Source organism: Gopherus flavomarginatus, chromosome 2 (genome assembly GCF_025201925.1).
Source record: "Gopherus flavomarginatus isolate rGopFla2 chromosome 2, rGopFla2.mat.asm, whole genome shotgun sequence".
Lineage (NCBI taxonomy): Eukaryota > Metazoa > Chordata > Testudines > Testudinidae > Gopherus > Gopherus flavomarginatus.
Genome location: NC_066618.1, coordinates 140,056,572 through 140,069,934, shown reverse-complemented (window position 1 = coordinate 140,069,934; position 13,363 = coordinate 140,056,572). Strand labels below are relative to the sequence as shown.

The 13,363-nt window shown below is 43.3% G+C and overlaps 1 protein-coding gene across 4 annotated transcripts in view; it reads right to left on the bottom strand.

The window, feature by feature from the left end:
• TRIO (trio Rho guanine nucleotide exchange factor) overlaps positions 1-13,363 on the bottom strand; it is a 441,700-nt gene that overhangs the window by 242,162 nt on the left and 186,175 nt on the right. The window lies entirely within an intron of this gene.

Sequence of the window (13,363 nt, the reverse complement as noted above, 5' to 3'; positions counted from 1 at the left end):
GAATACATATTGCATTTATGTCAGATATTCACAAAATCTAGGTCTGCTGATCCATACAAGCCCTTTGGTTGAGAGGGCAAGACACACTGTTTGTCCAAGGACAAACTACTACTTTCTCCCATGGCTCATGAGGCCTGGACAGTAGTAAGGAGCAGTTCAACTACAGGCTGAGCAAGTGCATAATGGTGGTAGAATGTGCCTTTGGATGTTTAAAAGCGCGCTGGTGCAGTTTAGTGACTCGGTTAGACCCCAGCAAAGCAAAGTGCATGAGTGTGGTGCCCCCCACAAGAGTCTCCTTGAAGCACAGGAGGATGACACTAAGTGAAGATGTTAAGAATGCAGTGATTCATCAGTGCCTTGAAGCCTTCTACAACTAGATATTAAGCCTATGTTGATTAGTGCATTATATATAGTAGCATACATACAGACCAAACTTGTGTTCTCAAATCTACGTACAACTAAAGTCACTCTCAGTTGAAGGTATGTCTACACTATGAAATTAGGTTGATTTAACAAAAGTTGATTTTTTAGAAAATCGATTTGATACAGTTGATTGTGTGTGTCCCCACTATGTGCATTAAGTCAGCGGTGTACATCCACAGTACCGAGGCTAGCGTCAACTTTCGGAGAGTTGCGCTGTGGTAGCTATCCCACAGTTCCCACAGTCTCCACCGCCCATTGGAATTCTGGGTTGAGCTCCCAATGCCTGATGGAGCAAAAACATTGTTGCAGGTGGTTCTGGGTACATGTCGTCAGGCCCCCCTCCCTCCCTCCATGAAAGCAATGGCAAAAAATCGTTTCTCGCCTTTTTTCCTGGGTTACCCATGCAGATGACATACCACAGCAAGCATGGATCCCGCTCAGCTCACTGTTAGCATGTGTCTCCTGGGTACTGCTGGCAGACGCGGTACTGCAGTGCTACACAGCAGCATCCCCTTGCCTTGCTTTGTGGACGGTACGACTGTTAGCCATCGTCGTCGTCCCATGGGTGCTCCTGGCTGACTTTGGTTAGGTTGCTCGGGGATGCTTGGACAAAAATGGGAATGACTCCAGGTCATTCTCTTCTTCAAGTTTCGTCTAATGGAGATTCAGTCCTGCCTGGAATATCATGCCAGCTGGAGGCTTCTGCCTTAGGCTGCTCTCCTAGTCAGTAGCACCACACGGTCACACCTACCCCAGCCTACCCCTTGCTCCCATGGCTCATGAGGCCTGGACAGTAGTAAGGAGCAGTTCAACTACAGGCTGAGCAAGTGCATAATGGTGGTAGAATGTGCCTTTGGATGTTTAAAAGCGCGCTGGTGCAGTTTAGTGACTCGGTTAGACCCCAGCAAAACCAATATTCCCATCATTATTACTGCTTGCTGTGTGCTCCACAATATCTGTGAGAGTAAGGGAGAGGCATTTATGGCAGGGTGGGAGGTTGAGGCAAATCGCCTGACCACTGATTACACGCAGCCAAACACCAGGGCGGTTAGAAGTGCACAGCAGGGAGTGCTGTGCATCAGAGAAACTTTGAAAACCAGTTGCATGACTGGCCAGGCTACGGTGTGAAAGTTCTGTTTGTTTCTCCTTGATGAAAACCTGCCCCTTTGGTTCACTCTACTTCCCTGTAAGACAATCACCCTCCCTTCCTCCCTTTGATCTCCACTTGCAGAGGCAATAAAGTCATTGTTGTTTCAAATTCATGAATTCTTTATTAATTCGTCACACAAATGGGGGGATAACTGCCAAGGTAGCCCGGGAGGGGTGGGGGGAGGAGGGAAGCACAGGGGTGGGGTAGTTGTAGGGGCACCCCCTAGAATGGCATGCAGCTCATCATAGAAGCGACGTGTCTGGGGCTCTGACCCAGAGCGGACATTTGCCTCTCTGGTAGGCTTCACATGGCAGTGCTGTGGATCCCTGTTATAACTGCTGTCCTTCATGCCCTTGGAGATTTTTTCAAATATTCTGGCATTTCATCTTTTGGAACGGAGTTCGGATAGCATGGATTAATCTCCCCATACAGCGATCAGATGCAGTACCTCCCGTTCAGTCCATGCTGGAGCTCTTTTGCAATTCTGGGACTCCATGGTCACCTGTGCTGATGAGCTCTGCATGGTTACCTGTGCTGATCAGCACACTACGCTGGCCAAACAGGAAATGAAATTCAAAAGTTCACAGGGCTTTTCCTGTCTACCTGGCCAGTGCATCTGAGTTGAAAGTCCACAGCAATCATAATGGAGCACTCTGGGATAGCTCCCGGAGGCCAATACCGTTGAGTTGCGTCCACACTACCCCAAATTCGACCCAGCAGGGTCCATTTCAGCGCTACTCCCCTCATCGATGAGGAGTACAGAAATCGATATTAAGAGCCCTTTAAGTTGACAAAAATGGCTTCATCATGTGGATGAGTGCAGGGTTAAATCGATCTAACACTGCTAAATTCAACCTAAACTTGTAGCGTAGACCAGGGCTCAGTTCCCACCCCTGCTTGCAAAAGGCACTCTCAGCACCTTGCAAAATCAGATCCTTCTTTCTTTAACTGGAATAAACTGATGTCCTTCACCCTCATGCATTTTCTGGTGGATTTAAACAAATTCAGATTCCTGGGGACAACCCCTCACCATGAAGTCAGATTGTATTTCTTGTCAAATAAGTGGACTTGGGTGATCAAACTATTTGATGGTGCCCCTTCCAAGTTTCCAAAGATAATCTAATGACAAAAGAGTAATCCATTCATCTACCAAATTCATTCAGAACCAATTGTCTTATTACTACTGTATTTAGATAAAACCTAGTCTTAGGCCACAGAGACACTCACTTGAAGTCACAAATAAAGAAACAAATGAATTAAAACTTCAAATTTCTCTTACACGTCACACAGACAAATGAACGTTATCAGACTGAGTGCACTCTTCTTAATTTGGACTGCAGCGACATTTGTTACAGGCTGTGTAGAAATCTTGGTTAACAAGCAGTTCCTTCAGCTAACAAGCTACTATTTTCTCCTATTTCCCCTTCTTAGCAGGGCCTACGCTACTTTAAGATAGCAATATGCACCACATCTCTAATCAAAATAAAGGTCGGTTACTGAGAAAAATAAGCAAAGCTTCATGACTGGGCTATGATTCACTTTTAAATCACATAACCATTTGGGTCACAAAGGTAGACCACTAGTCTACTTAGTCCTTTCAACCTAACTATAGCAGGATTAATTTGATTATCTCAGAACCATCGCTGGGAGAGAGCCTACTTTTTAATAATGGTAATAATAAATACTATGCAATAATGGTAGCCTTGCCTTGAAATATAATGGGTTACTGTTGCTAGATTGCTGAAATCCTGCTATGTGATGGAATGCACAGACCATTTGTCTTTTTTAGACTGAACATGCCCATTTCAACCCATTTTCCGGTTTCATTTTCCAGACCTTTCATTGTTTTGTTGTGCTGCTGTGATCTCCCCAGTTTTTTCTTCCTCACCTCCCCCAGATTATTTTGTCATTTGTTTGCTACAAATAAAACACAGAATAAGTGTTAAATTTACAGAATATCTGCACATTTAAAGAAGTCTAGAGTTTTCAAATAAACTAAGCCTAACAACTGCAGTGAAACCCTTTCCCACAGCAATCAGAAAAGGCAGGAGGAACCTTCATGTCCCACAGCAGTCACATAATTGTGACACAACGAAAGTAATCATCATTTCAGGTCTGACTTTCCATATCCAATACAAAACGAGTGGTGCTCCCTTTTAAAAAAGATTAATTGAGCAGTCGTCCCTGTGGGCGAGTCAGAAAAAGCAGGAAGAGCAACCACGCCCAGCATACACACGGGTCAAAATGCTACCCAAAGCAAATACATATTTAAGAGGAAATGCAACAAAACTTCTAATTTCTTTCTGGCATATAAACTATTCACATCCATTTCAAACCAAAGTATTATTAAATATTTTATTAACCAAACTTCAGTAAATGTGTCCGGCAACAAGAATTTACCCTTTCTGCCCTAACTCATTTCTGCCAGGTATTTTGTCCACCACTATCTTCAATTTCATGGTCTTTTTCTTTCAATGTAACTGAAAGAAACTAATTTGCCCAGAAGTGCTGCCTGCTGCATTTTATTACATTGAAGCCTTCTTGGTCAAAGCCAGCTCCATTTTTCTGCTTTAAGTAGCCTGGGTGACAACCTGAGATCAAGGAAATTTTATTCCCCTTTGAGTGTCTCCCAGTGTTCTCTAGTCAGTCTTGATAATCTGCCTCTGTTTTTTCCATGAGCCAAAATTAAATAGTTTGTTTAATTTTAAACAATCTGTTCCTTTATTAGTACCTTTTGATTCCTCTCTCTGATTGTCTTTTTTTTTTTTAAATCCTATTAGCATTACATGCTAGTAAAATCAGCTAAGATTGCTGTGACAGATTAGAGGAAAAAACTACTTATCCAGTGTACTTGGTGCATTTGAGAATTCTTTGTGTATGGTCAATTCCACTTGCATGACCAGTTCCCCAGTTTTTTGGGGATTCTTCACACAGCAATAGGCGAGAAACAATTTAGAAATGGAAACTTGTGACTGAAGAAGGGGAACTCAGAGCCAAGTGCAGAAACTGAAACTGTGCTGAACTAGTTCTCAGACATTATGTTTTCAGTTGATAATGTCTCTAATGGTCACAAGCATCACAGCTAATTGTACTTTGTCTTTATTGGACAATTAAAATTTGCATGTTTGGGGGCATTTACTTCATTGTTCACCATCTCCAGCTCTAGTCTTTTCTGTAATTAAAGGAAGTTCTTGACCAGTAATCAGACCACAGCAGCTTTAGTCCTGATTAAACCGCACCTGATGATAGTTGCACTTCACAACAGAACATTATTCTGTTTACACCCACTTAGACCACCACATTCTAGCAAAAGAGTTCAGTGTTGCCTTCAGTGAAGGACAACACCTGGAACTGCTACTTCAGCCACAAAAACCATAAGAGTTACAACACCAGTGACACTGGGTCACAGGCAAATGAACTTCTTTCACAGCTAACTATTAGCACCTAAATACCAGTGTGAAGGAACACTTGACTAGCTGAGTTATAATCAGTCTAAATAATTTTATTTGTTATCTTTTGGTCTGGTTTAGCATCATGGTAAACAATGAAGTGTCCACAATTTTACAAACACTCAAATAGTTGCCTGCAGAAGAGTTTAAAACGTTTTGGATACCACTATCTGAGTTAAGACAAACTTCCCACCAAGTCATTCTCCACCTTTAGAGGTTTTTCTTTTCCTTCCTTTCTTTTTTTTTTTTTTTTTGGGGGGGGGGGGGCGGGGGCAGGGGTATAGTTTTCATTTTTAGGTACTCCAAAGTACCATTACTGATCTTGGCTTTATATAGTCTATTAGAGTACTTGCATTTTGGCAGGTACGCTGTCATTGCTGGCTTATTCAACTATGTTCTTTATATGAATGCTTCTTTCTAGAGTCCCTGAGACACAATTGCATATCTTCAGTTCATCTCATTTTAACTGGTTTCCATCTCTTTCTATTTTTGCATATCAAGATGGCATATTATCCACATTTCCTGCCAAACATTTGCAACCCCACTAACTTAGTGATCTCAGCTATTTTAGTTTTAATCACTATTTCACCACAGAGTAACAATGAACAACATCATGCAACAAGCTTCCTTTGTTATCCATGTTGACATGTCAGTTCTCTGTTCCGTTAAAATGCTCTCATATGAACATACATTGCCCCAAAATATAGTATCTCCACTGTTTTTTAAAGGGACATTTGATTCTATCTCCAGATCATCCTGATCCAAGAAAAAAAACTTAAACACTCCCTGAAGGGAAAAGCAGGCGAAACCAGAGGGATGAATCAAATGTACAACTTCCTTCATACTGAGTTAGGAAAGTTGAAAGGGCTAGATTGGAAATAACCTAGCATAACAGTTGATAATTCAAGACGGCAGTAGGGTTTTGGAGAGTAAATAATTTTCATTATTATGAATTATATTTTGAAAGACAAGCACACTCTGCAGCTGGGAAACACTGAACATTCTTATTGTCCAGAGGTCTAGAACAAGTGTAAATGCTACCTGACCACATAAGGATAAATTTTTCTGTCCACTGGACAAGGACAACAGGGAAGGCAAAGGGTGGGCTGAGCAACATAAGGCACTATCAATGAGCTTCCTGTCAGGGTGGACTTTGTTCCTATGGTACTCCTAGGGGGAATTCTACACCAAAAATTTAAAAATTCTGCACACTATTTTTAAATTCTGCAAAATTCTGCACATTTTTTTTGTCAAAATAATACTATATAATTGTGTCAGTTTCAATTATTTTGGTAATTTCAAAATACCTGTCACCAAGTATGTCTATAACAATACAGACAGGCACAAAAATTCCCCCAGGAGTAGAGAGTTAAAGAAACCCCTATGATAACCCAGTTCTGGTTTCTCTGCCCTCTTCCCCACAGAGCCCAGCCATGGCTCCTCCTAGGCCACTCAGACCTCCTATCTTCTAGAGGCCAGCTGCAGGGACACCCTCCCCAGCCCAGACATTCACACCCCTACCCCCTAGAGCCCAGCCGCGCCCCTCCGCCCCCAGCCCAGACCCCTCAGCCCAGACCCTCACACCCTGTACCCCTAAGAGGCCAGCTGTTCCCCCCCAAAGGCCAGACACACACATAGCCTAACCCACAGGGGCCAGTTGTGGCTCCTCAGGCTCAGGCATTCACACCCTCTACTCCCCAGAGCCCAGGGATCCAGAGGGAGAAACAGACTGATGCTGGATCCCAGGCTTTCATGGAGTTTCCTGTGCATGGCTGACTCCTTCCTTCAGGGTGTGCTGAAAACTGCAGCTGCTTGAAACCCTCCGTTCCCTCTCCTTCCCCCTCCCACCAGTGGAAACTGCAACTTTCCTCATCTACATTGTGAGTTTGCAGTAATGCAACTACAATAGTAGCTGTCATCCCTTCCTGGAATTGGGGCAAATTCGCAACTTTGCCAAGGCCCAAGAGTGAGAAAAAAGCATGCAAAACTACAGGCCTCAGCCAGATAATTCGAAGACAGTTTGATAATGCTCACCTAGCTTGTAAACTAGACCTGTGCATAGTGCGTTCCTCTACTAGCGTAGCCTCCTGCGGAGGGTTCATTGTAACTGAGTCCAACACTATTTTCTTACTGCTCCTCTGACAGGGCTAGAATGTGCCTATTTTTGGGTCCCATACCCTTGATTTTGGTTTCTTTTCTTCTTCATAATATCAGCCAGTAATGGAACTAGTTTTGGGGAGGAAGGAAAGATGAGGCGTGTGTGAGATGATGTCAAGCAAACAGGTGGGTGCCAACAACATTAACAGAAATCAACTAAAAAAATCTGCTGCCAGATTCTGAATGCTAAATCTTGAGAGTTCTACAGAGACTGAGCTGTATTTAGTTTTGAGAAACCCATTAACTACAATGAATAAACTTGTCACAAGTCTGTTTTCTACCCAAGTACATTCATGGCTCTCTGCAGCTGTGTATGACCTCTAAGGCTACGTTTATATCACAGAGGTCATGGAAGTCACAGAATCCCTGACTTCCAGAGACCTCCATGACATTCTCTGCTTCAGCCCCAGGAGCTGCAGGACTCTGGAGCTGGCAGCCAGTGGGCCCCTGGCAGGGTTCCAGCAACAGGAGACAGCAGCGACAGGGGACCCCCTGCAAGGTTCCAGCTGCCACGGGCAGAAGGGGAACCCCCCCAGCTCCCAGCCACCAGCGTGGCAGGGGAAACCATGCAGCTGCTGCAGCAAAAGTCACAGACAGCTCACGGCTTCCATGAATTTTTGTTTATTGCCCGTGACCTGTCCGTGACTTTTACTAAAAACCACCGTGACAAAATCTTAGCCTTAATGATGACTTGCAGCTCTTTGTATGGCTGAACAGCAGCAATTTCTGATCTCCACCTTACATCAATAAGCAATATAAATAGTATAAATATGTCTCCTCATACATAAACAAAAAGCTTTTCCTCTCTGCATTTCCCTATTCCTCATCCTTTTGTCTGATCTCTGAACTTGATAATGAGATAACACTCATCCAGTCAAGGGGAAGAGATGTAGCCAATGATTTTAGTTTATTATCCATTTGTTGTATGATGTTAGGATTAACTAATATGTCATATTATGTCTATATCCATTGTATGTTAAATAGAGTTAATTTGTAGGATTATAGAAGTGTAAGATTGATCATTATTTAGAGGGAATCATGTATTAGATATTTGTAAAATAGACTGAAGTGCAAGACCTGTAGGCTGAGGTTTGCAAGATTTTAGCTAAGCTATTTAGGCCTTGGAGATAAGAAATGCTGACATAAGTGAACGACTGAGAAATAACCCAATGCCCTAAGATTATGGGAAAAGAGGTACCAAGTTGTAACATTCGAAAATGTAGCCACAAGATTAATTTTAAATCATAAAAATGCTGTAAAAGCACATCTCTTTCCAACATGTGTTTTAACCACAGGATGCAGGTGGTGCATCAGTGCTACTGAGAATAAAGAGAACATACACAGCCTATAGAATTTGGGGTAACTTATGTTTCTAGGTGACACAGACCAGTAAGGAAAAAAGAGGGTTGACACTTCCACGTACATTTGCAGAATGTAGGTGTAGACAGAATGACAATACAAAAAGGGGGTGCCAAGTGCGGGAAAACTGAGCTTCCTATGGGAGAAATCCAGCAGGGACCATCCCCGTATTGATGATCAATCCATGAGAGAGCCATCAGACTCTAACATTATGTAGGAGAATATGAGTATGTCTGAAGTTATAACTGGTGCATGGATCTATTTAGGAGTTGTATATGCTGTGTCATTCATAACTTTGTTGGCAGCTTTAATAAAATTGATAGAAGAGCATGGACCTTGTTCTTGTATATGTTGGTTGCCTATGGTTTCATGTGTTCCAATGATCTCTAGATCTAAACACGCAGAGGTAACTCTATTGAGCTTGAAACTGTAGCCGCCAGAGCCGAACCCTCAAGCATGTAATAACAGTACTAAAATTAACTTTAAATAAAATATAAATAAGGCTAATATCTACCTCTTATTTAAGAGCATCTGTTGTAAAATGTGCATTTAAATTTTACTACTGCATTTAGTTCTCTACTATTCTTGGTCAGATCATTTCCTTTATCATAGTCTTCTACCTATTGCAAAAATCCCAAACAAAACCAAAAAAACGCTTTCTACCATTATAAAGCACCAATTTTAATTGTGTTGCTGCCTCAGCTGAATTTTGCACTCATTGTCAGACCCATCCAAGGTGCATAGTTTGTTTTACTCCCAACAGCTCATATCCAATATTTTGTGAAAGGCAGATATATGTGAGAATTTCATTTACAAGTTTGTTTTTTTTAATCTTAATCAACATGCAACTTAGTACCCATAAATACAATGGAATGTGTGGCCAAATCTCCAAGTTAACCCCATAATCACTAGCTATTGATTTATGAACAGATTTATATCAACTAAAATCCACTTTCAGTAAAACTTAATCTAGATCTTTTGTAACAGAAACTATAAGCATAAACATGGCCTAATTTCTTTGTTAATTTGGGTTAAAGATGAGTAATGAGTCTCTTTGCTGTGCAATACTTTCTGTATAGTTCTTTTCACAGACAAGATCTGTGAATTTCTTTATCTCATTCTGAATCTCTCGGTCTAATTTTTTTGATCTAGATTTGGCTTCACAATGCCATTTGCTCTAAAACTGTGCCACCATAAACAAATAATCCACCCTGTGTGTTCTGAACTGTATGGTACTGAAGTGTACTACTCATAAATTGTCAGAAGAAATGTCTTCACATTAAGTGAGAATTGTACATTGTTCTAAAGATTGACAACGATTGATATTTGTTACAGAGTAATACTCAATGACCCTTTCCTCCTCTCACCCCCGAGCACAGTACCCAAAGAGAAAAAAGCCGAGTGTGGTACTCCTACTATAGAACTTCCTTCCAGCCTTAGGTACTACACCTACTGGGTCTGGGCAGTGCTGGAGTACAATAAACCCCTAAAATATCACTAGTCCTGCCAGGCGGACTGTGACTCTGAGACAAGCACTATAGGTATTTCAGCCAGCTAGACTTCACAAGCGCTAGCCCTGGTGCGTCCCAATGACCACTCAGGCACATGGCTAAGTGACATCGTACTTTACTAGAGTGGGCAGGAGAGGGAAGCCTGTGTATTAGGTACCCTAGGTACAGAGGCTTAAACAGTTCCTGTTCCAAGTGAGCAATCGCAGGCCTCTCAGCTCAGCCCAACTGATCATCAGGGCTCTTCAGGCTCAGTATTGCGGTGCCCAGTTCTGTCTCTATTCAAGCAAACAGAAGCTTGCAGATTTCCAGGTCTGGGTCACTTAGTGGTGTCTCTCTCATTGGGACCTCTCTGTACTGGTTCCCTGCCCAGTCACTGCTGCTCCCCCAGATAAGAGCCTCATAGACCTACAAACAACTGTAATGTCCACTGCTACAGCCTGTTCCACATATGGCTCTGCAAACAATTCTTAGGGGCTCCCCTCTGCATCTGGCTTCTCTGCAGCTCCTGGCTAGCCTTGCAGTTGCTGCTTCTCAATAGAACCTTGCCACTTCCTGGCTCAGGACCCTTACCTGGCTCAGGGAATAGGAAAATGTATCCATGCCTTACCCAAAAGTTTCCTTTCTTGGAGGAATGAGGTCCACAAACGCATGGCATTGGGCTTTCTGCTCTATGCAGCCTAGGAGGCAGAATAGGTGTGGCTTCACCTCTACGAGGCTGCCAATTGAGACACCTCCATATCCTAGGAAGATTAACCACTTCATCAGTCAGAAATACTAAGTATTAAGATTATATAGAACAACCCGCCTTCAGAACAAGCAATTCAACTAATGCCTTTTGAGGGCCAATTACTAATCCTGTATCTTTTCTCCACTAACAGCCCATTTGGGGTGGGCTGGATCTGTGGACCATCACTCCCAAGAAAGAAAATTTTCAGTTCAGGCACAGACAAATGTCCCTATTCATTATGATGGCTACAGATCCATGACACTGGGATTTCCACAGCAGCATTCACTCTGGGGGAAAAAAATGTGGGGTGACGATTATATACAATTATGTACAGATGCAAAAGGAAATGGCACTTAGTAGTTACTGCGTAAGATAACTGTATGTCCCTGTGATGGGGTATACCAGATTCTCTGAGGCCCCCTGCTGGAGGCCTCCTCACTCTGCCACACCCTGCCCCAAAAAAGAGCAGTTAAGAGGGTCCTTTAAGCTACCTAGAGTGACTGTGTGGAATACAGCCAATCAGGACCATCAGGTTAATATAAGAGCTGCAGAGCCAGAGGGAGTTCAGTCCCTTGCTGGAGCAGTAAGAGTGTGGATGAGGTGTGGCTGGCTGACAGAACCCCGGACAGGGCATCACGGCCAGAAGCCAGGGAGAGCAAGAAGGAGCCATGAGTTGGTTATTACCAGGCCCAGAGATAAGGGTGAAGACACCGCAGAGCCATGGGGAAGTGGCCCAGGGAATTAGAGAAGCTGTGCAATATAGTTAAAGGCACACAGCAGATGTCTGCTACCTACAGGGTCCCTGGGCTGGGACCCAGAGTAGTGGGCGGGCCTGGGTCCCTTCATCCCCCATTAGCCACGAGGGAAAGTGGCCTGGACACTGAGGCACCCCAGAGTGGAAACTGAACTATAGCGGCCCAGCTGGAGAGCTGTAGCCAGGAAGCCCGAGAGGGTGAAAAAATTGTCTCCAGGGACGGAGCCCTTGGGCACCGCTCTATCCCAGAGCAGGGACAGTCAGACAGAGAGTGCAAGCACATGCACTTGGCCAAGAGGGCACTCATGAGAGGTGAGTGTACCATTACAATTCCACCTATCGAATATGAAGACGGTATTGAACCAAGTGGTTGCTTCACAGATTTCCTCATATAAGGCGTTGGATTTTTTTTTGTCCATGAAGCTGCCACAGCTGTGAGCTCTGACAGTGGAAGATGGAGTTATGCTCTTTGACTTGCATGCTTTTCATACACAATACCTTGGCCACCTGGAAATGATGGATTTGGAAGACTGTTTTTCCTGTGTGTGTCAGATAAGGCACAAAGCGTCTGTCTTTCTGACAAATGCTGTGCAGTGAATATATACTTTGAAGAGCTCCGCAGACATCCAAATTATGCCATAATTTCTCTTTGGGGTGAGATGGAGCTGGACAGAAGGATGTAAGAACAATTTCATGAGCTCTATGGACCCTGAAGTTAATCTTTAGTGTGAAGGCAGGGATGGTTCAAAGTACTTTAGCTTTATATAAGATGCAGTACTGAGGTTCCAGGAACCAAGCGCCCAACTCAAACTCTCCGCAACCGGACACGATTGCTACTAAAATGATCACTCTAATGGTTACAAAGTAATGAGACATCTTTACAAGTGGTTAAATTGGAGGGCCTGTAACAGCACTGGGAACCAGGTAAGATCCCATAAGAGAACTCTATGCACTTCAGGAGGATGTAGAAGAGAGGCTGCTCTCATAAGAAAAACACTGACTATCTGGGTAAGATGAAATCCCCCACTTGCCTGATTCCTTAAGAATGCTTGACAAAGCAGCAACTTGATCTTGGAGCATCTGTACTGCCAGGGCTAGCCAAAGTCCATCTTGAATAAACTCAAGAACTGTGGTAATTATGCAGCTGTAGGGACAAGACTGGGTACGAATAGGAGAGCCTCAGCCAGGCCATAGGATGGCCTGAATTAGTACATTTGTTTATAGAAGCTAAAACTGTGGATATTACCTCTCTGAATAAGTTTTTTGGCTTAAGAGGCTATTCAAGAACCAGGTAGCTAGGGTAGATTGTCTGGATTCAGATGCACGAGTGGCCCCATGTAATATCATATCCCTTCTGGATGGACAGCAGATAGGAAATCTTTGTATCACGTCAAGGAGACCAGAGAACAAAGGCGTCATTGGCCAGAATGGGTATATCAGAATTACCAGTGCTGCTTGTCTCCTGACCCCTTTTGGCCATCTTTGCTACAAGGCATCTGCTGCATTGCCTTTCTGATCTCATCAGAAAAAGAAGAACCTGAAACCTTGTGATAAAGGCGGTAGGCAAACCCATTGACTGTTGGGAAACCAAAATCCTTTACCAGGCGACGGAACACCTGTGGATGCAGTTACCATTTTGGATGATCCAACTTTGCCTGCTGAGCCAGCTGGCCATAACATTCAATTTTGCCTTTAATGTGAAAGGAATGAGTAGATTGCAAATTGTTCCCTGCCCAAGTTGATGACAAGGCGAATTTCTATTTTGCAGCACTGTAGACCTTGCTCCCCTTTGTCTGTAGACAAATGACATGACTGAGGTGTTGTCTATCATGA